Source organism: Sapajus apella, unplaced genomic scaffold (genome assembly GCF_009761245.1).
Source record: "Sapajus apella isolate SASKATOON/1434 unplaced genomic scaffold, GSC_monkey_1.0 scaffold23, whole genome shotgun sequence".
Lineage (NCBI taxonomy): Eukaryota > Metazoa > Chordata > Mammalia > Primates > Cebidae > Sapajus > Sapajus apella.
In genome coordinates this window covers 5,627,632-5,647,786 of record NW_022436963.1, presented here as the reverse complement: position 1 = coordinate 5,647,786, position 20,155 = coordinate 5,627,632, and the positions used below count along the sequence as shown (strand labels likewise).

At 43.0% G+C, this 20,155-nt stretch overlaps 1 protein-coding gene across 7 annotated transcripts in view; it reads right to left on the bottom strand.

The window, feature by feature from the left end:
• The window catches only part of CACNA2D3 (calcium voltage-gated channel auxiliary subunit alpha2delta 3), a 933,834-nt gene that overhangs the window by 857,163 nt on the left and 56,516 nt on the right, over positions 1-20,155 (bottom strand). The window contains exon 1 of one of the 7 annotated variants that reach the window (XR_004272352.1): positions 14,881-15,293. The exons of the other annotated variants lie outside the window; for them this stretch is intronic. The gene's annotated coding sequence lies outside the window, so the exon portion shown is untranslated. Of the gene's footprint in view, positions 1-14,880; positions 15,294-20,155 lie in introns of those variants that run through there. 7 annotated transcript variants of the gene reach the window in all.

Sequence of the window (20,155 nt, the reverse complement as noted above, 5' to 3'; positions counted from 1 at the left end):
AACCACAAATTATTTCTGCTCTGGAACAGCTACCCAGCATGAAGTCTAAACCCAATCTGCAGCACTCAGAGATGTTAGCACAGAGCCTGGGGCATAGCAGTAGGGACTTCAGGAAGGTCTTCCCACCCAGCCACCCACTGGCTGTGTAACCAGGGGCAACTTCCTCCCTTGCCTGGATCTCAGCTACATCAGCTACAAAGCAAGAGGTTGGGTCTGACTGACATTTTCCGGACTTCAGCCACTGATGTGCCAAAGTCATGATATCTGCTCTGTCCACATATCTCCTATGCCATAGGCAAACCTTTTCCTATAAAGGGCCAGACAGTAAATAGTTTCCACTTGGTAGGCCCGTCTCCATCCCAGTGCTCAGCTCTGCCAGTATAGCACAAAAGCAGTCATAGACAATGCACGCACAAATGAGAAGCTGCGTTCCAATAAAACTTTATTTACTAAAACAGAGGCTGGATCAGTGTTGTGACCTCTGTAAATATTGTATTTATCAAATATTTTTATTTTAAAATTGATTCACTTTCTTTAACTAATGTTAGTATCATAAATGGAATACCAATATATTGGCCAGGAACTAACTTGCCAAAAATAGAGTGTATTCAGGGCAACGAATACAAACTACTATTTTTAACTATTGCATGCTTCCACCTCATGTGCTGCACTTGGATAAATGTTTTTTCAATAACCTTTAAGGGCCTCTAAAGAGCAAAGGCTCTAGGGTGTTCTCCCTTAAGATTCTCTCATCTAAAAAAGAAGAAAGCAGGAGTTGTAGACCAGCCTGGGGAACATGGCAAAACCCCGTCTTTACAAAAAAATACAAAAATTAGCTGGGGGAGGCGGGGGGTGGCACACACACAACTGTAGTCTCAGCTACTGAGGCGGCTGAGGATCACCTGAGCCTGGGAGGTGGGGTTGCCCTGATCCAAGACCACACCACTGCACTCCAACCTGAGTGACAGTGACACCCTGTCTCAAAAATAAATAAACAAAGATTTTAAAAAGAGAAATCAAGAAAGAGTTCTTTTCTTTCAGACAGGTGGACTGAAATATTGAGAGAGAAGATGACATGATGCCTTAGAACTGCTTCAAAACAATACAGGGACAGGGTAGGAGGTCAGTGGGGATACAGATGAAACTAGACTTGCCGAAGAGTTAGCAACTATCAAATTTGGGTGTTTTATGACTCTATATTTTGCATGTGTTTAAAGACATACTAAAATAAAAATTTTTGAAAGAAAATTATACTAAAATAGGGCATACAATCATTAGCCTTGGAAGAAGGAGAGTCAAGGAGAAGGTGAAGAAGGAAAACAAGAAGTGAAGGCCAGAAATAAGGGGTTTGTTAAGGGAGAAATGATGAGAAAAGAAAAGAGACAGGGACAGGAAGAAAAGAAATGGAATAAATGTCCTCAGGCCTGCAGCCTTCTTTTCCACAACAAACATAAGGAGCAAGATGTCTAGGAGCTCCGGGCACAGCCATCAGCAGCACAGAAAAATGCATGGAAGAACAAAGGCTTTTGAGAAAGGCCTGTGCCGCCCAGACCAGTGCACTCAGCATCTAGCTGCAGGGAGGCCTGGCTAAAGCCTGGGGCTACAAGGACACCACCAGGCAAACCCAGAGAGGAAGTAACCCCCCGGGGCCTGAGGGGCAGTGGCACGGCCTACAATCCACAGATATGAAACCTTGAATCCCGCTGTGCTCCCAAGCGGAGCGTCTTCCTTTTAAACAATTCCACATGAGGCTCAGTGCCAAAGCAGAACAAAGCCGTTTAATGTGCTAAAAATTGACCAATTTAATTTCATTGTCCAAACACACTGGAACTGAAGCATAAAAAGTGAGCAAATGGCATAAATTAACAGAGCCCCACAGAGCGGCTGGCCCATCAATGCTCTATTGAGGTAGCCTGGCCAGAAGACCCCAGCTGGTTTATAGAACTATTCGGGGCCACAGGAAGCCAGAGGCTCTGGCCTCACACCAGGCTGTTGTCCCTAGGTGGCCTCCAGGAAGAGGGTTCAAGACACGTGAAACTGCCCTTGGAAAGCCTAAGCTGGCACACAGGAGTCAGGCCTTGCAGGCAATGGCAGGTTCACTACGTCAGGCCTCTTGTCCTCAGATTGGCAGAGCCACAAGGAGCCTATTAGAGGAAGGGGGCTCTTTTAGGTATTACAAATACAAGACAGACACAAAGACAGTGGTTCGCTCCCAACCTTGTTATGCACAAGCAAAGAACAGAACCAGCCTTTTAGATCTTTTAAGGTAAAAAAAAAAAGGAAGTCTGATAAGAACAAGGCAGCAATCTGGCCTCTGACTCTCACTGTCCTTGGAACTTCACTCATGCTGTTCTTACTTTCATCATGTCCAAGGACACATACAACATCACCTTCCTAATCAAAGTGCCAGCAGAGAGGCTTCACCTCGCAGAGAAAGCAGCTCCCAAGCGGTTTCTAACACCCAAAGTCTAGAAACTTTTAACTTCAGGTTGGAGATAGGAAATGGGGAAGGAGGAATTTCAGACACAGCCTTCAAAACTGTGCAGAAAACCAAAAAATGGAGGGAAGAATATGGAAAGGATCTGCAGCTGTTCCACTCCGTTCCCCTCACTGCCTGTGACAGCTCACAGGACAGCAGCTCCCAGCCACCTGCAGATCAAAGGCGCTCATACACATGAACAGTTCCCAAAAGGTGCCGAGTTCCTAAGCAAGCAAGAGATACTAGGGTGACTTGCCGTGAGAAAGCAACACACACGGCTCAGGAAAGAAATCTTACATATGAGTGTATCCTGCTGGCTGCCCTCATGAGATCAGCACCAAAACAGAGAAAGAAGATGGTACCAAAAATAAAAGTAAAAACACATTTCAGGTAAGTTTTGCTACTATAAAGATGGTGGAGGTGGACCCACAGTGAAGTCAGGCATTACACAGTTTCCTGAGAACTGAAAGGAAAGGAGGACTTGAAGCAGGCATCAGCATCTTCCTGCAGATGCTTAAATAAGCATGGCAGCAGATTTGAGGTCCCGAGGAAGACATTTCCTGCCACCTCCCAAGCCTCAACTTCTCCAAGGCCCTTCTCAGGCCCACCCAATACATGTCCCGTGACATTTTCCATAGTTCTGCTTTTCTGCTTGAAGAGCTGATGGAAGGAGAGAGGGACAACTTAGACTAGAACAGCTTTTAAAACTTGGCCCTTTCCTGCTCAAGAGGATGAGGCAGGAGCATTGTATTAATTGGGCTCAGGAGCTCAAAACTAGCCTGGGCAACAAAGGGAGATGCCATCTCTAAAAAAAATTTAAATTTTGAAGATAAAATCTAACAACAACTTTGTCCCCTTGTGTAATAAGTTTTCAAATTATTTACTAAAAGTCCTATTACAACTTTTATATAAATATTAGTGGGGAAAAGAAAAACACATTTTACTCTGGATCTCATAAATAATACAAAAGGTCTAATTTACCATAATCATGTCTGGCATTTATCTTCCGTCGATAATGTATTGGACGCATGCATTATTTTACATAGAAGCAATTGCAGGGCAGCAGGACTGCATCTGTGTTTGGAATTCAGTAAATTCCAATGCCCCCTGAGCCCATGTGCAAAAATTGCCATCTCTGAAGACATTCACCTAGGCAAAGGCTGGAAATGTCATTATTTTCTATGTGAAATTAGTGGGAAATTACAGAAAATGCAATTTAAATGAGGAATTTTTTCTGAAACATAAATATTCATAACTTGCAAACTGACAAGGCCCTGCAGATACCATAGGAACCACTTTATAAGAAGAGCTGATTCTTCCAGATTCCGTTTGTCAGTGACAAGATAATTTTCATAGCAACAAATTAACATCTCAAAGAGAACTGGGAGGGCTGTGACATGGGGGCAGGAGGCAAGCTGGGGTCTAGCAAAGGCATTCCGGCCTCGAGTTTTAAGTTCACAGCTTCTCTGTGAAGATCCACCCGTCGGGTGTCTCTTCCCAGAACTCAATGCCCTCCTGCCCCTTCAGAGGCCTTATTTTGTACAGAGTGGTTCTTCACCTGATGAAACTGAAGACAGCCTTTTTAACCAATCACTTTGTGACATCTTCTTTACTATCTTAAGTCAGATAAATCAACATATAATATTTTTTTAAATCAAAAGTATGTCCAACCTATAATATAAAAGAGAATGACAGCCAAATGGTTTAAAATAAAGTAGTATGTATTTCAGCAGACAAATGCTTAGGCATAACTATATTGAAAGGCATGGCAAAACAGTCAGATGTTTCTCCCTCCGCAGAGCATCAGGAAAATTCAACAGCTACAAATGCAAACCACACAAGCATATCTTGATGGCCATCAACATTGTCCTTGGTGATGTGAATCCTCCAACACACTAACTCAATGAGCAATGGCAGTCATGCTCCTGGAAACTTCAGTGTTTATTAAAATTATGAAATTTTTAAATGTGTGTTTAGATTAGGTTCTAGGTTCAAACAATTATGAACAGGATTTTCACTTGCATAAATGTCCAGCAGGATGTCTGCTGCTCATGAGGGATATGAGACAATTCTCCACAAGCAGAGCTGGTGTACACACTGAAGGATGCTTGGCATCCCTGAGCCTGGACACTAAATGCCAACAGTGTCCACCAAACCCATGAAAACCCAAAGCTGCACCACAAAAGTCCAAAGAAAGGTTGCCACCATCACCATTCCTACCTCTCCCTAGACCCGGACTACCTGAGCAGCTTCTTCTGCTCACTAGCTCCACGGGACCTTGGGCAACTTACTCAACCTCCTTGTACCCCACTTTCCACAGGTACAAAAGTGGGGACTATAACCGCATCAACTTCACAGGGCTATGAAAAGGTAACGCCTTCTCATAACGTTAGAAGTTGAAACTTGTAGAAGTTTCAACCAACACACCATATGCCTTCAGTAAATATTGGACTATATGATGCTTGTGTCTATGACTGCATCTCTGTGTCAGTCTCTCTTTGAGCTAAAGCTTAATGCAGAGAAGGCAGGTGTAAAGGAAAGCAGAGATTGGTGGGAGTGAGCTTAGGACAGAGCTGGTGGTCTAGCAAAGGCACGGATGCAGAAATAAGCCAGGGTGGGGAGGCAAGGTAAGGAAGTTGGACTTGATTCTCATGAGTCAGAGTTTTGCTCCAGATCACATGTATCAGAATGCCCTGGGACAATGGCCAGATGGCTGATTCCTGGGCTTAACCCAGACCAAATGATTTGGACCTCTGGGAGGTGGGACTCTGTAATATGCACATTAGAAAGCTTCCCTCAAATAATTCAGATGCCCTCCAAGGTTCAAGGGCTGGCTGTAACTGACAGGGGATCATGTAAGACTTAGCATGGGAGTGACCAAGTTGGATGGGTGGCCAGGTGAGAAACAGATCAGAGGAGGTATAACCGATGACAGGAAGGCCATGCAGGAGGCCCTTTCACAGAAGACCTAAGTTTTGAGGGCACTACTATGGTCTAAATGTGTCCCTTCAAATCCATGTGTTGGAATGTAATGGCCACTGTGCTAGTATTAAGAGGTGGGCACTTTAGGAGGTGATTGAATCATGAGGGCTTTGTCTTCATAGGATGAAATGAGAGCCCTTATAAAAGGGCTTGAGTGAGTGAGTTCACTCTCTTCTACATTGAGTAAGTGGGTTCACTCTCTTCCACATTTCCACCATGTGAGGACACCTAGACAGCACCATCTATGAGGAACGTGTCTTCACCAAAAATGAAATCTGTCAGTGCCTTAATCTGGGACTTCCCAGCCTCCAGAACTATGAGAAAATAAATTTCTGTTCTTTGTAATACCCAGTGTCTCAGGTATTTTGTTATAGCAGCTGAGCCAGACTAAGACAAGCCCCATCCACGTGGCAATCAAGAGGAATGGAAGGAACAGCCAGGAGGAAGAGTCCAGAGAGAATTTTAGAAAGATAAGGAGGTGGGAGACAGGCAGGAGGGAGAAGTGAGGCTAGTCTCTGACTTTGGCCATTTGGAAATGGTCCCATCATCATGTCCCAGCTTCTCAATTAATTTTTTTTTTTACTATTTTTAATTTATGTATCATATATATACATTTTATGGGATACACGTGATATTTTGTTCCATGCATACAATGTGTAAGGATCAAGTCAGGATATTCGAGTTATCCATTATCTTATGTAGTTATTATTTCTATGTGTTGGGAACATTTCAAGTCCTATCTTCTAGCTATTCTGAAATAAACAACACATTGTTGTTAACTATAGTCACCCTACTCCCCTAATATTAGAACATATTCCTTTTAACGGTATGTTTGTATCCATTAACCAACCTCTCTCTATCCCCCCCCAGCACCACTCACACACTCTTCCCACCCCCTAGGATCTACCACTCTACTCTCTACCTCCATGAGCTCAGTTTTCTTTAGCTTCCACATATGGTTGGGAACATGCAATATTTGTCTGACAGTTTTCATGTTTGAAAACCAATTATGGGTCAGACCCTGAGCTCTCAACATCCCAGTGAAGTAGACAGCATTCTCCCCATTTGCAGGTGAAGACATTGAGCCACAGAGAAGCAATGACTTTCCCACTGCCACACGGTCCATAAGTGAAGGAAATGAATTAGAATCTAGGTCTCTCAGGCCATGGAGCTGACACTCGCAACAATACATTGTAATTCACCCTCAAAGGAGAATATTCTTCCTACAACAAGCTTATCCAGGCTGGGGGTCCCTCCTGAGACTGGCACAGCCTAGTGGTCATCAGTGAGAGCTGTAGGGATAGGCTGCCCAGGCTGCCCAGGTGAGACAGCCACCCACTGATCCCAAGACCTCAGGCAAGTGACTCTGTTTACTCATCTAGAAACTAGGAATAATCACAGTACCTGCTTAATAGGGCAGTTATGAAGATTAAATGAGATAATGTTTGAAAATATTTTAGCAAGGACCTAGAAATTAGGATGCAAAGGTTTACTATTATTATGTTATTCAATGCCACTGTCAGAGACAGAGGAGAAGCCCTGGCTAATTCCAGAAAAACTGAACCCTGGAAAAGAAACTGGCTACAACATGCAATTTGCAAGAAAATAAGCAAAAAGTCCTTCTGCCAGCTTTTGCTCACTGAGTAATTGGTCACAGCATGACTCTGCTGCTGGGTCAACTGGAGAAGCCTCAATCGCCCTACAGCCATAGCCATGGACTCTAAGGACAAGGGACATAAAGTCCCACCACCTGGGCTGAAAACAGGCTCCAACTCACCACATACCCGGGGAATGTCACTTCACCACTAGAGCCTTACGCCTTCACCTGTAAAAGGGGTTTGATCACAAAAGTTCCCTTCTCCAAGGGTTCTTGTGAGAATTCAATGTGAACCACCTAGCAGAGTGCCTGGCCAAGGTTGCATGCTGAAAAACTGTAATTGTGAACCGCCTCCTCATCCCAGGAATGGGGGAAAAAGACATTTGAAGGATAGTCTGTGCAGTCTAATAGGGCTGCAGTTATTATTATTTCACTGCCGTCATAATTCTTAAATTCTTCCTCCCGTCATGGGTCTCCTGCGTGATCTGATTCTCCCTGAGGAGTGAGCAGCTCTGCTAGCTCCATAATACCTACTCCATTTGAAGTCGCTTTCCTTTGCACCAACTGTAGTACCAACTACCCTGGTCCATTTCTTGGGTTGAATTACCTGGAGGGCAGCATCAATTGTCCCCAGAGAACATTCTACAGCCAGTATGGTGTGAATACACACACACACACACACACACCTCAAATAGGAGAAAAGCATGTAGGGAGTTGAGACTGCTTCATGGCTCTTGTGCTCATTCCTTGCTTTACAGGGAAAAAACAGACTCAGAGAAGAGTCATCTGCCCAGCACCCTGAAGCTCCAACCCTCTAAAGCATGTGCCCTCTGTGGACTCCTACCTTCTCCCTAGGTGTCTGAGTTTTCAATAACCTAAGAGTCTGTTTGGCTACTGCTATGGTTTCCACGTTTCTACCAAAGAATACTGTGCATGTCGCACCATTCCTGCCTCAAGTATATGTTGTTACCTACATGTTGCATGGTGAATCTCAAGTATCAATGCCCTGTTTGCAGAAGGAAAGACAAGCTCCATTTGTAACTGCAAGCACTTCCCCTTTAGCATAAACTCTCCACAGCGATATATTCCTGTCAAAACACATCACTTGTGTTAAAAATAAAAGTCTTCTCCTCCACCTCCAAGCAGTCATTAAAAGAACTTTCTGGAAGTGGGAGGATGAAGGGCCACCCACTCTTGATTCACTTGGCACTGCTGACTGACAGGGAATTAAAAAGAAAAAAAAAAAGCACTGCATCCCAGGTTTTTTCATTATTGATGGCACAAGACATTCTAAAGAAAACTTGCAGGGAGACCATGAATGTGCTAGAAGGCAGCTGGCAGGTCTCAAATAAACCCAAACCTCCGAACAAACCACCTCAATGCCAATGCATCCTCGGAACCCCCCACTTCCCAGTTCAGGGAGACACAGTGGTGTTGCTATGCAGTATAATCAGCAACAGCAACAGCTAACATTTATGGGGCCCTTTACAGGCTGCTTAATCTGAGTTCTGTGTACATTCTCTCTTCACAGCAGTGCTGTGGACGTAGGGACCATTATCTGCCATTATTCCCAAATATCTGAAAGGAAAGGCCAGAAGAAGTTACAGAACTTGTCACAATTGTATGGCCCTGACACCCAAACCCAGCCCTGCCTAACACTAAGCTCAGCTCTTCAAAGCCAAACTGTGCACAAGGGAGGCTGAATTTGCCACTCCCCAGCATTAGGCACAAGCATGAGAAGAGACCGTGTCACCAACTTCCATGTACTTGGTTGGTTCAACTTGAAAACACAGACAAAAAACAGCCCATGGCCTTCTAAGGCACTCCCTGGGTACTAGATTACAAATCCATTTAAGGGTTTGGACTGCTCAGCATGGATATGAAACTGAAAACACTAAATTGGGGGTGATGATGATGATGATGATGATGCTGTTGATGATCTTTTAAAAGAAAAGGCATTAGGACATTAAATACAGCCAGAAGGCAGAAAAATACGCATTTTAAAATCATTAATCTGATGTGATCTGCCATCACAAAAGTCACTGAAGATTACATGTTTGTCCCAGAGCATTGTCCCTGCTTGTAGAGGCCCCTCCAGTTCTGCTTCTCTTTTAGTGAATGGAAAAGGCTGCTGCATCTAAGCTTCAGGGTTATCCTCCATTTCCCCAGAGCAGGAAGGTGTTTTGGCCTCATATGAGTTCTTCAAAACTTTCTTTGAGTGGGTTCATCGTGACTCATTAAAACAAATCCAACTCAAGAAGGGCATTTTTTTTTTTTTGGCATCCACCTACATTGATCAAGCAGCAACTACATACCACATATAATAGCAGGTTCTGATATTATCCCATTTGATCTTTATGACAGTTATTGGGGGGGGTTCTTTCTTTTTGTGTTTCCAGACAGACATCCCCATTTTACAGATGAGAAGACAGAGACCCAAAGAGGTTAAGTCTTTAGTCCAAGATCATATAGCCACTAGAGAGGAGAGTCAGAATTAGAATCCAGCTCTGCAGACCCCAACCCTGTGTTCCGTCCAGTGGATCTTAACACTTCTGCAGCTGCAACTAATGCTTGTAAAATGTATCTAGAACATTTTACTTATAATCTTACAAAGAGAGATTGCAAAAAGAGATTTGCTTTCTCTGAGCAAAATGGCTCACTGCCAATGGTGTCACTGTGAAAGAGATGGGAAGGCATAACAGGAGGAGTACTTTCAGATTCACATTCAAAGGTCTCTTTAGACAGAAACTCTGATAGTGACATGCTTAGAGATTTCAGCTGGGGCTAAAAATAAAAGGTACAATAATGTGAGGTTTGAAAACTCTCAATTTGGGGAAGGTGGAAAGTGGTGTGTGTGCTGGTGGCAGGGCAGGACATTACTCACCTAGAGCATAACCTTTTAGCCACCATCAGTAGGTCCTAAACTTGTATTCTTCCATTATCTCTCCCTTCTAAAGCAGTTTTAAGAAACATTCACCCTTTCCAGGTACCTCACCTCACCTGCCACTGACACTTTCTTTTTTTTTTTTTTTTTTTTTTTTTTTGGAGGGGGAGTTTCACTCATTTTCCCCAGGCTGGAGTGCAATGGCACGATCTCGGCTCACCGCAACCTCCGCCTCCTGGGTTCAGGCAATTCTCCTGCCTCAGCCTCCTGAGTAGCTGGGATTACAGGCACGCACCACCATGCCCAGCTAATTTTTTTTTTTTTTTTGTATTTTTAGTAGAGACGGGGTTTCACCATGTTGACCAGGATGGTCTCGATCTCTCGACCTTGTGATCCACCCGCCTCGGCCTCCCAAAGTGCTGGGATTACAGGCTTGAGCCACCGCGCCCGGCCGACACTTTCTAATAACCCTGCTTCCAGTGAGGAATACTGTGGCATGGCCTAAACGTCTGTGTGCCCCCCCAAAATTCATATGTCAATTTCCTTACTCCCAAGGTGATGGTATTGGGAGGTAGGGCCTTTGGAGGATGATTAGATAATGAGGGCTCTACCCACAGAAATAAAATCAGTGCCCTTATAAAACAGGTCCCAAAGAACTAGCTCATTCTTCCACAGTATGAGGACACAACTAGGAAGCTCCATCAATGAACTAGGAAACAGGCCCTCACCAGACACCAAATCTGCCAAGTGCCTTGATCTCAGACTTTCAAAACTGGGACAAATAAATTTCTGTTGTTTATAAGCTACTCAGTCTGTGGCATTTTGTTATAGCAGCCCAAATAGTCTAAGACAACTGGGGAAACCACATTTATGAGGATGGGTTGTGACACTTAAAAAATCAAAAAGTAGAAAATTATGTGTACTCATTAACTTTAATGATATAAGAAAAAATCCTTTTGTAAATAATCTAAGGTGAAGGCACAAAAGGTTTGAATTGTAGCTGATGCGGAAGGCAGGCCTGCATGTGGGATCTGACTGCTGGGACCTGGCCTCTGATGAATGGTGCCCAATGGAGTGGGAAGGGACTTCCCGCAGACCTCTCCAAACTCTCAGGACTCCAGATAACTTCGTCCTGAAGCTAGGCAATCTGCCAATCCTATATCCAGAGAGGCCCAGCCTGCCAGCCTGTTCCACCTCTCCCAGCACATTCAACTAGTACCACATGGTGATGACCCCATCATCCTACTCCTGGCTTCTAGATCTCAAAGGACAGGGAAGGACAGGATACCAAAGAGTAAGACTTGTCAGGAGAGCCACAAGGCCACTTACTGCCTTTGTGCTCACTTTGCACCTGTCCCTAAATGGTCTTAAGACTATCTACCATGGAGGAGACTTATACACATTAATTAATGGATGGAATGTCTATTAAAAACCATGGTACCCTCTGTGAAGTCACACAAAACCCTCAAACTTATACAGGGTCCTTGTCTTCTGGCCATACTCTCTATCCACATTAGATTAAGAACAGAACTGGCTACATTATTTACAGCACTGAGTGCAAAATGAGAACGTGGGGCCTCTTATTCAAAAATTATTAGGAATTTCAAGATAGTGACAGCAGAGCATTAAACCAAACGTGGGTCCTTCTATGAGTAGGGCCCTGTGTGACAGGAACCTGGCCCTGATTACCCCAAACCCAGCAGAGACCCATAAAGGCCCAGGAGCACAATTAACTCTAGTGAATTTGTTTTAAAATAGTCATACAAAAAAAAAATCTTTTTAAACACCCAAGCCCTTTCACAATCGGAGATGCCACACACAGTATCAGTGAGCTGGTTTCATGGGAAGCCTCTTCTTAATCCTTCTAGCTATGACTATCCAGGAAATATGACTCCCTGCACTGGGTCCCGCTAGGAACTAAGTTCTTACATAAAAGCTTCCTGGTCAACACTCTGGCCAAGTAGAAATGAAAAGATCAGGATTTATAACCACAAAGTCCACGAATTGCTTCAATAAAATTTAGCCCTCATTTCTCTCAAGCAGGGGTTAGTTTAGCTCATGCTTGCAATAAAATATGCAGAGTTGTGCCTGAGGCTTAGATGCCATGGCCTCACTTTTGACTCAGGCTGGATGTATTGCAGGAGTGAGGTGAGGAAAATTCCATCAACTTGTCAAAGTCAGTCAAAGGCCGAATCCATTATCCTGAGTTGCTTGGGACAAACACCACAAATGCTATCAGAGGGGTCTGCCAAGCACTAAATGAGTGATGCTCTATATTCCACAGAATTTGGCAGCTAATATCACCACTAATGCCATTCTAATGATAAACAAATACTAGCCATTTTGAAAGTTTGGGGTTTGCGGATCTATTAGAGAAGGGATCCTGTGCTTATTATCTTTGACCTGAAAAAGATTAAAATATCTCCTATGTAAATAAGCTGAGAGTAAACTCTAGCCATGAAGCAACTCTCTGGCAGGAAACCCAGCAAATATGGCCTTCCATTTGCTCCAGCAGCAGGAGCAACCCTATGGTCAGATTCCAACCCCAAGTAGTCTACCACAGGAATACATGGACTCTGAGGCACTTGGCCACCAGTCAAGAGGCATCATGGCCTAGGCTGGTCAAGCGTGGCATGGGTGCAGTCCTGAGGACATCATGAACACAAACTCTGCTGAGAACGCCCTTCCTTACCACATGCAGCAGCCATGAACCACCATGGAAGGATTTACCAGGTCCTGACACTGGATAGGTTGCATGTCACTGTCCTTGGTGCTGAATGATCATAACTCTCTTCAGCAGTGCTATGCTCTACAGGGTAATTCCTGCACAGCCTCTCCTGCTACTCGATTTTTTTTCAGTTCATCTTTTCTAAACTGATAACAGTGAGTTGCAACAGAAAAGATGGTAAAAGCACAATCATGACCTACATTTAACAGTCTATACAATGTGTTCTGTGTACGTATGTTCCACAGCTAGATTGGAGTGTTCTGAGCAGCTGGTTGAGGGAGCACATACTCCTGTTGTCCCCCTGATGCTCTCTCTGTGGACCTGACAGTTATTCACGAGTTCAACTCTCTTTGATCAGACTGCCTGGCACCCTCCCTCCATTTATGATAAACATCCGGTCATCCTTAAACACCATAGTCCAGCGGCCCCCAGGCCCTGGATTGTGGTCCATTACTGATCTGTGGTCTGTTAGGAACCAAGCCACACAGCAGAAGTGAGTGTGCATTACCACCTGATCCCCACGTCTGTCACATCAGTGGCAGCAGTGGCACTAGATTCTCAGAGGAGCACAAACCCTATTGTGAACTGTGCATGCAAGGGATCCAGCTTGGGCATTCCTTATGAGAATCTAGCTAATGCCTGATGATCTGAGGTGGAACAGTTTCATCCTGAAACCATCCATGCATTCCTCCTATACATGGAAAACTTGTCTTCCACAACACTGGTCCCTGGTGCCAAAAAGGTTGTGGACTGGTGCCCTGGTCAATCATGGCCTCACCTGGGAAGCGCTTTCTGACTTCCAGCCCCATTCCAGATGAACAACTAGTGATGCCTTCCTCCACACCCCACAGTGCTTCATAGATCCCATCACCCCCAACCCTGCAGTTCTGGGTTTGTGTGTCTACTTCCTTTATTCAGATGTGCCCTTCTTGAAGAAAGGGCCTGTATTTTAACACAATTAATAATACAAGTGTGGTATTCAATTATTTCAATTGTCAAGTCTTTAAAATCTCTGTAGTTTCTGTCTACCCAGTTCCTATAAGATCAAAGCAAGAGACAGACGTGGTGGTATTCAACCAAGTATATGAAGTTTTATTTGCTAACATCTAAGACAGCCCAGGAGGCCTATCAATCCCTCCAGAAACAGACAGAGCCATCTGGAGGCTGAAGACCAAGACGTCAAGTGACTCTTCCAAGGTCACCCCATTCATCAGCAGTGGCATCGAGATAGGACCTGCTCTCCCTACAGGACTCTGAAAGTCACCATGTCCTGCAGTACTCCCAGGGACAGCAGCAGAAGGGGCCCAAAATGCTGAGAGATAATCCAATTCCCAGCAGCAGACTCAGAAAAAGTGGTCACAGTGTCTCTTGTAGATGAATGGCATTCAGACCTCTGGGAACATCAGGTCAGTCTTTCCTTTCCCTCCTCACTAGGCCAACTCAGGGTCATGCCCACTCCTGGAGCTCAGCAGGGCTTCCCATCAGGGAGGAAGGCAGGAGCAAGTCTGTCTTGGCCTCAGAGATGGAGAAGCCTGCCACTGGTGAGCATTTGGGTTGGATCAGAGATTTTAAAGGCTCATTCCCTTTTAATTCACCTACTTTATTTTAATGTTAACTCAGTTAAGCTTTTTCTCAGAAGACATAAGGAAGAAAAGATATCATAAATCCAGATACAGCAGAGAGCACATTAAAAATGCAGTTCTATTATCTTAAAACTAGAGATGTAATTAGAGCAGTCATGTAGTATGAAGAGAAATTACCAGAAAAAATATTTTAAAGGCCTGGGTGAAAAGAGAAAAAGGTCTATATCATTTAATCTCTAATATATAAAGCAAGAAGGAGAAAAATACGCCTTCAGCTCTTTCAAATACTTCCCCAATGCCCCCTAAATTATCATTTTCACTCAGCTTTTCTGTTTTACATGCATAATTTACCACAGTGCACAGCAGCTTCATTTCTTCCTTTCTTCACCTGAGAAGCATATATCTTGGGAGGATGTGGAATCTATCCCTAGAGTCACCCAACCAATCTGTGTCATTGGGGATACCTAATATTTGAAAAGAACATTTCCTCCTGCTATACTTACTGTTAACTCTAAAATTTCATCCAAACACAACACAACAAAACACTGTATCAAGTTACTGCAACATCATATTCATTCACCAAGCTTAGAGTGAGTGCCTACAACTTGCTGGGTACACCATCCTCACCTTCATTCCCATCCTCAGGGCTGGAGATACAGACTAGTAACAAGTTCTCTTCCCTCCAAGAGCTGAAAGTTGGTGCCAGGGCTAGGAAGAAAAGGAGAGATGGCACCACAGTTGCTTAGGGTTGGAACAGAGGACACATTAGAGACCTGGAGGTGGATGGGAGAACAAACCACATGTTGTCCTAGAATACAAGAAGACCTCTGAGGGAGGGATGCTTGAGGCAAGTTAGGGAGGGTGAGTAGGGGTTATTGAATCAAAGGAGGAGGTGTTTGTTACAACCAGAGGGAACAGCATGGAATATGCAGCAGTGTGATCAGCAGACCAGGTCATCAGGTCTAACACAGGACTGGCAAACTATGACCAAATCCAACTGCTTCTTGTTTTTGTAAACAAAGTTTTATTAGAACACAGCCATGTCCATCATTTAGTACTGTCTATGGCTGCTTTCACAGGACAACAGCAGAGTCAGGTAGTTGCAACAGAGACCTTGTGACCTACAGAGCCCCAAATATTTACTATCTAGCCCTTTAAAGAAAAAGTATGTTGATACCTTGGTCTACAGGATTTAGTATTGAATCCATAAAATAATATGCTCATAAATAAACATAATTTAACCTGTAGATATATTACTGAACTCTAAAAATCTAAAGCCCCATTCTAGAAGTGTGCTGCAGACACATTAAAATTTTGGATCTTAAATAAGTTTGGGGAATGCCAGGGTAAAATTAAGCAGGTTTCTTTTTAAGGATTTCTAAGAGCCCTTAAATGTGCAAATGCTTGGGGAAAAAAATTAAAGTAGAATTTCTCAAAATTCTTTGCTCCAAAACTTTTTGTGAAGAACTCCTCTTCGCCAGAAAAAAGAAAAAAAAACATTCGATTCTGACATAAGTATTTCTTTTTGTACCTTAAAGAGCTTATGTGTCAGGGCAAAGCAGAGCTTGGAAACTTCTGTAAGCCATTTAGAAGAACTGCAATCTGAAAAGTACAACAATCACAACTTAAGATATTGAAACACATTTTTCCATTACTTCACCTTCTAACCAATGGGTTCATTACTGTCCTGTTAACAGAGGAATGTCAACATTTATGAACAGAACCTACAGGAAGCATACACAAATCCCTCCCACTTCTAAGACACAGGCCCTTTGACTCAGGTCCTTGGGGTAGTCACAATGCCAAGTGAATCCTCCCATGAGGGCTTCCCTACCTAACCTAAGTCCCTGGTCACTGAGAAGTCATTTCCCTTGCTACTACCAGAAATGGCTGGGGCTCTCACCTCAGAATGTTTCTGACAGAGATAAACACTGCAACATTTCACTGTTCGCTCCAGAAAACTCCAGAATTTCAGTTCCAAAGGAAAATGCCCTCCATTTCACCCACATTCACTACTCGAATCAAAGAAAAAAACAAAGAAATGCGAACCAAGAAGAGATGAGAATTCAGAAGCTCATGTCCCCAAATGAATTCAATGACATCAAGTATGATAATAACCCACATAAACCATTAAGTGCTTCCCTATGGGATGGCCCATTTCACATGTCAACCAGCCATGAAGGCAACGGAAACATGAGGTAGGGGCTGCACTAAGGCCTATGTGTGCTCTGGAGTCGGGGGAGACAAATGTCCTTTTCTCCTATAGCCACTGCTAAGCACAGCCTGGGTTCAAACCCAGACTCCAGGACTCTAAGCTCATGATCTTGTGCAAGTGACCCAAGCTCTCTAAGACTTCATTTCTATGCCTCTAAAATTGGTGATGGGGGAAAAGGGGAGGGCTTAAGGCCTTAGCACAGAGCTAAGTGAACAAATATAGGAAGTGGCTACTATTCGCTCAATTATATAAACATTGCCTACCTGTAGTCTGGGGCTGCAGCAATGACCAGAGGCAGCGCACACCCTGAAGTGTTTGTTTGTCAAGTGTGCACCAAATGTTCAGACAGAACCTCTAGGGCTCCAGCTTCCCCCAATCAACCTGAATCTCTGATAACTCTGTTTTCCCAGATCTGTAAGAGCACTTATTTCCTGCGCTCAAAGAGATAGAAAACAACATGACAATTACCCTGCCTTCAAGCTTGACCTGGGACAGCTGTGTCTCATTGAAAAAAGACCATCACAAATGCATAGGAATGCATGCCCTAGAAGAAAAAGCAGGTGATTCCTGCTTTTTGATTCCACAGTCAAGGCAATTCCACTTTCCTTCAAATGAAAGGAAGTAAGGCTCTTTTTTTTTTTTTTTTTTTTTTTTTTTTAGAAAAAGTTTTGGTTTTGTTGCCAAGGCTGCAGTGCAATAGCACGATCTCAGCTCACTGCAACCTCCGCCCCTACCAGGTTCAAGTGATTCTCCTGCCTCAACCTCCCATGTTGCTGGCATTACAGGGGCGCACCATCGTGTCTGGCTAATTTTTGCATAATTAGTAGAGACAGGGTTTCACCGTGATGGCCAGACTGGTCTCAAACTACTGACCGCAGGTGATCCGTCCGCCTTGGCCTCCCAAAGTGCTGGGATTACAGGTTTGAGCCACCTCACCTGGCCTGGCTCTTCTTAAACTCAGGCAAATGTGAACCTAGAAATTGAGAGAACACAATACACAGATTTTTTTTTAAATCTATGGACTTCCTGAAAGTAAAAGTTTTAGAGAGGAATAAGGCACATTGGCAGAAAGCACCCAAGTATATGGACCAGGGTTCAGATCTAACCCTGACACCAATCAGCTATGTGACACTAAACAGGTCACCTCTTCTTCACAGGCCCCGGTTTCCTGTCAGCCTGCAAGGGGGCAGACCACCACAAACCCACAGCCGCCTACCACTCCAAATGCTAAAACCCTATCAACCAGAAATAAGTGCAAACTGCTATGGAATTTCCAAGTCTCTCTGCATTTCTTTCAATATGTTTTCTGAATAGCACATATTTTTATATGTTTTCTTTATGCCCTGATTCTCCCAAACTCAATTCTACTTTCTTACACACTGGTAATTGTGATAGTTTTTATTCCAATTTTGTTGGGGTCAGATAAATTACATTTCACAGCATGAAAAATATTTTGGGGGGAAACGAGGTCAACTTCAGAGAAGACAAATACAGCAAAGCTTTGTCTCTATTTCCCACAAGAATATGTAGATTGTATCTTTTACATGGGGATGAGTTGTGATTTAAAGAAACGTTGTCATAATGTGCTGTGAAATAAACTCAGAAATAGGCTTTCCACCCAAAGCCCGATAGATTAGTTCCTCTGCTTGTTAACTGAATTTGTGCATCGGCTTCTATTCATGGCTCTGATTGTTATTTTCAAATTGTCACTTGAGCTATACGGCACTTCCAGGATTTATTTTCCAGCCTGTGGCATGATAAGCAGTTTCTGCCATCCCAGTGGAAATCCACAGCAAGGAAGTAATTGCCCAGGGCCCACTTTCCCAACCACCAACCACAGCAAGTGTGGAGCACTCAGCCACAGCAAAGTAAAACCCAACCAAATTAACTGGTAGAGTTATCTTACATTGCCACTCTAAATCCAATAACGTAGTAACATTTGTTTCAGACTACAGTTTCCATCCACAGAAGAAATATTAGATGTGAAAAGAAAGCCATTTGTTGGATTTTTCAAAGGAATGGAAATGAAAGTTCTATAAACTTAGAATCAACATCCCCTTCCCGTCTGCCCAAAAAGAAGGAATGCATTTATTTATGCCAGTGATGAGTGGACTCCTAGCATCTGATTTTATTTATTACAGTATCACACTGCAGAAAGCCATTTGTTACCTCTTATTTATGCTTACAATAAAGGGTGACGGCATTTATCAAAAAACTCATTATCAAGTGAGACAAAAAGCTAAAATTGGATTTCCAAAATAAAAATACCAATCAAGCAAAATCTCATTTAAAGCAAAAAGATTTTTCCATTCTGACGGGATTACAGAATGCTGATGAGTTCTCTGTAAGTACTGGACAAGGTTGTACTGCTAAGTGGCTTACCCAAAACACCATCATTTTTCACGAGTCCAAGCAAAGAAAACACAAGCATTTGCATTAAAATTACTTTATAACTTCAGCTCTGGGGCAATCTAAACCTAACTTTGATAAATATTGTTGCCTGTAAATACATTTCCAGAAGGGTATATTTATCGACATTTCAAGCCCACCAGATTATTAAAGATATCAAAATCAGCTTCCAAATTTAGGTATTTGCTTCAAACCATTATGAATACAATTTTTAAAACAGCTCATGTGTTCTGACAGCTTATTATGTGTCAGGCCCTCCCAGGACACCCATGGTTTCCTTTCTCCCCTACAATCATGCCATGAGGGGGTCCTATCACAAGAAAACTGGACCAAAACAGGGAATCAACTCCAAAGCCTTTATCAACAAGTGACCCATGACTTCTTCAATAAGAAGCATGTGCAGCCTGGGCCAGCTCACAAGAATTGTTTAAAAAGTAAGTGGGTGTTGAACAATGAGAACACATGGACACAGGGAGATGAACATCATACACCAGGGCCTGTCAGCAGGTGGGGCGTTAGGGGAGGGATAGCATTAGGAGAAATACCTAATGTAGGTGACAGAGTGGTGGATGCAGCAAACCCTCATGGCACATGTATACCTATGCAACAAACCTGCACATTCTGCACATGTACCCCAGAACTTAAAGTATAATAAAATAAATAAATTTTTAAAAGCAAATGAAATAATTTATGTGAAAGCACCTCAAAAAAAATTTGAAGTATAGGTGATGGGCTCAAATCCTTATTCTGCCCCTGTCAGCTGTGAAAATGAAGCAAGTCACATAACTCTTTTTCTTTTCTCAGAGCTCTTAGGAAAAAAAAAATCTTTAAATTGTCTAATGGGGATCTACATTAGGACAGGTTTTAATAGGCACATACATTTTAAACCCAAGAATATCTTTGGAATTAATTGAAAATAATTAGTAATGCCTCCTTATGTTATGCCTACCTATAACTATTGCCTGAATGCAGGATATTGCTAACTTTTCTACACATCTAATTTGTAAGTAGCCAATGTTCTTAATGAGAGGTTAATCACTGAATGGTACAATTCATCCTTGGGGAAGTTTATTTACTCACATTTGTTGTTACTGCTAAATATGAGCATCTTGATTAATAGCAGCAACATAATTGGTGTCCAATATCTATTCATCACCATAGCTCAATTTCTTTATAAAGTACCTCCTTATATAATAAATAAGACCTTCATGTTCTACCTGACAGCTTGATTAATGACCCTGCAACTAAACCCTTTTTCATAGTAAGTGAAGGGTGAAT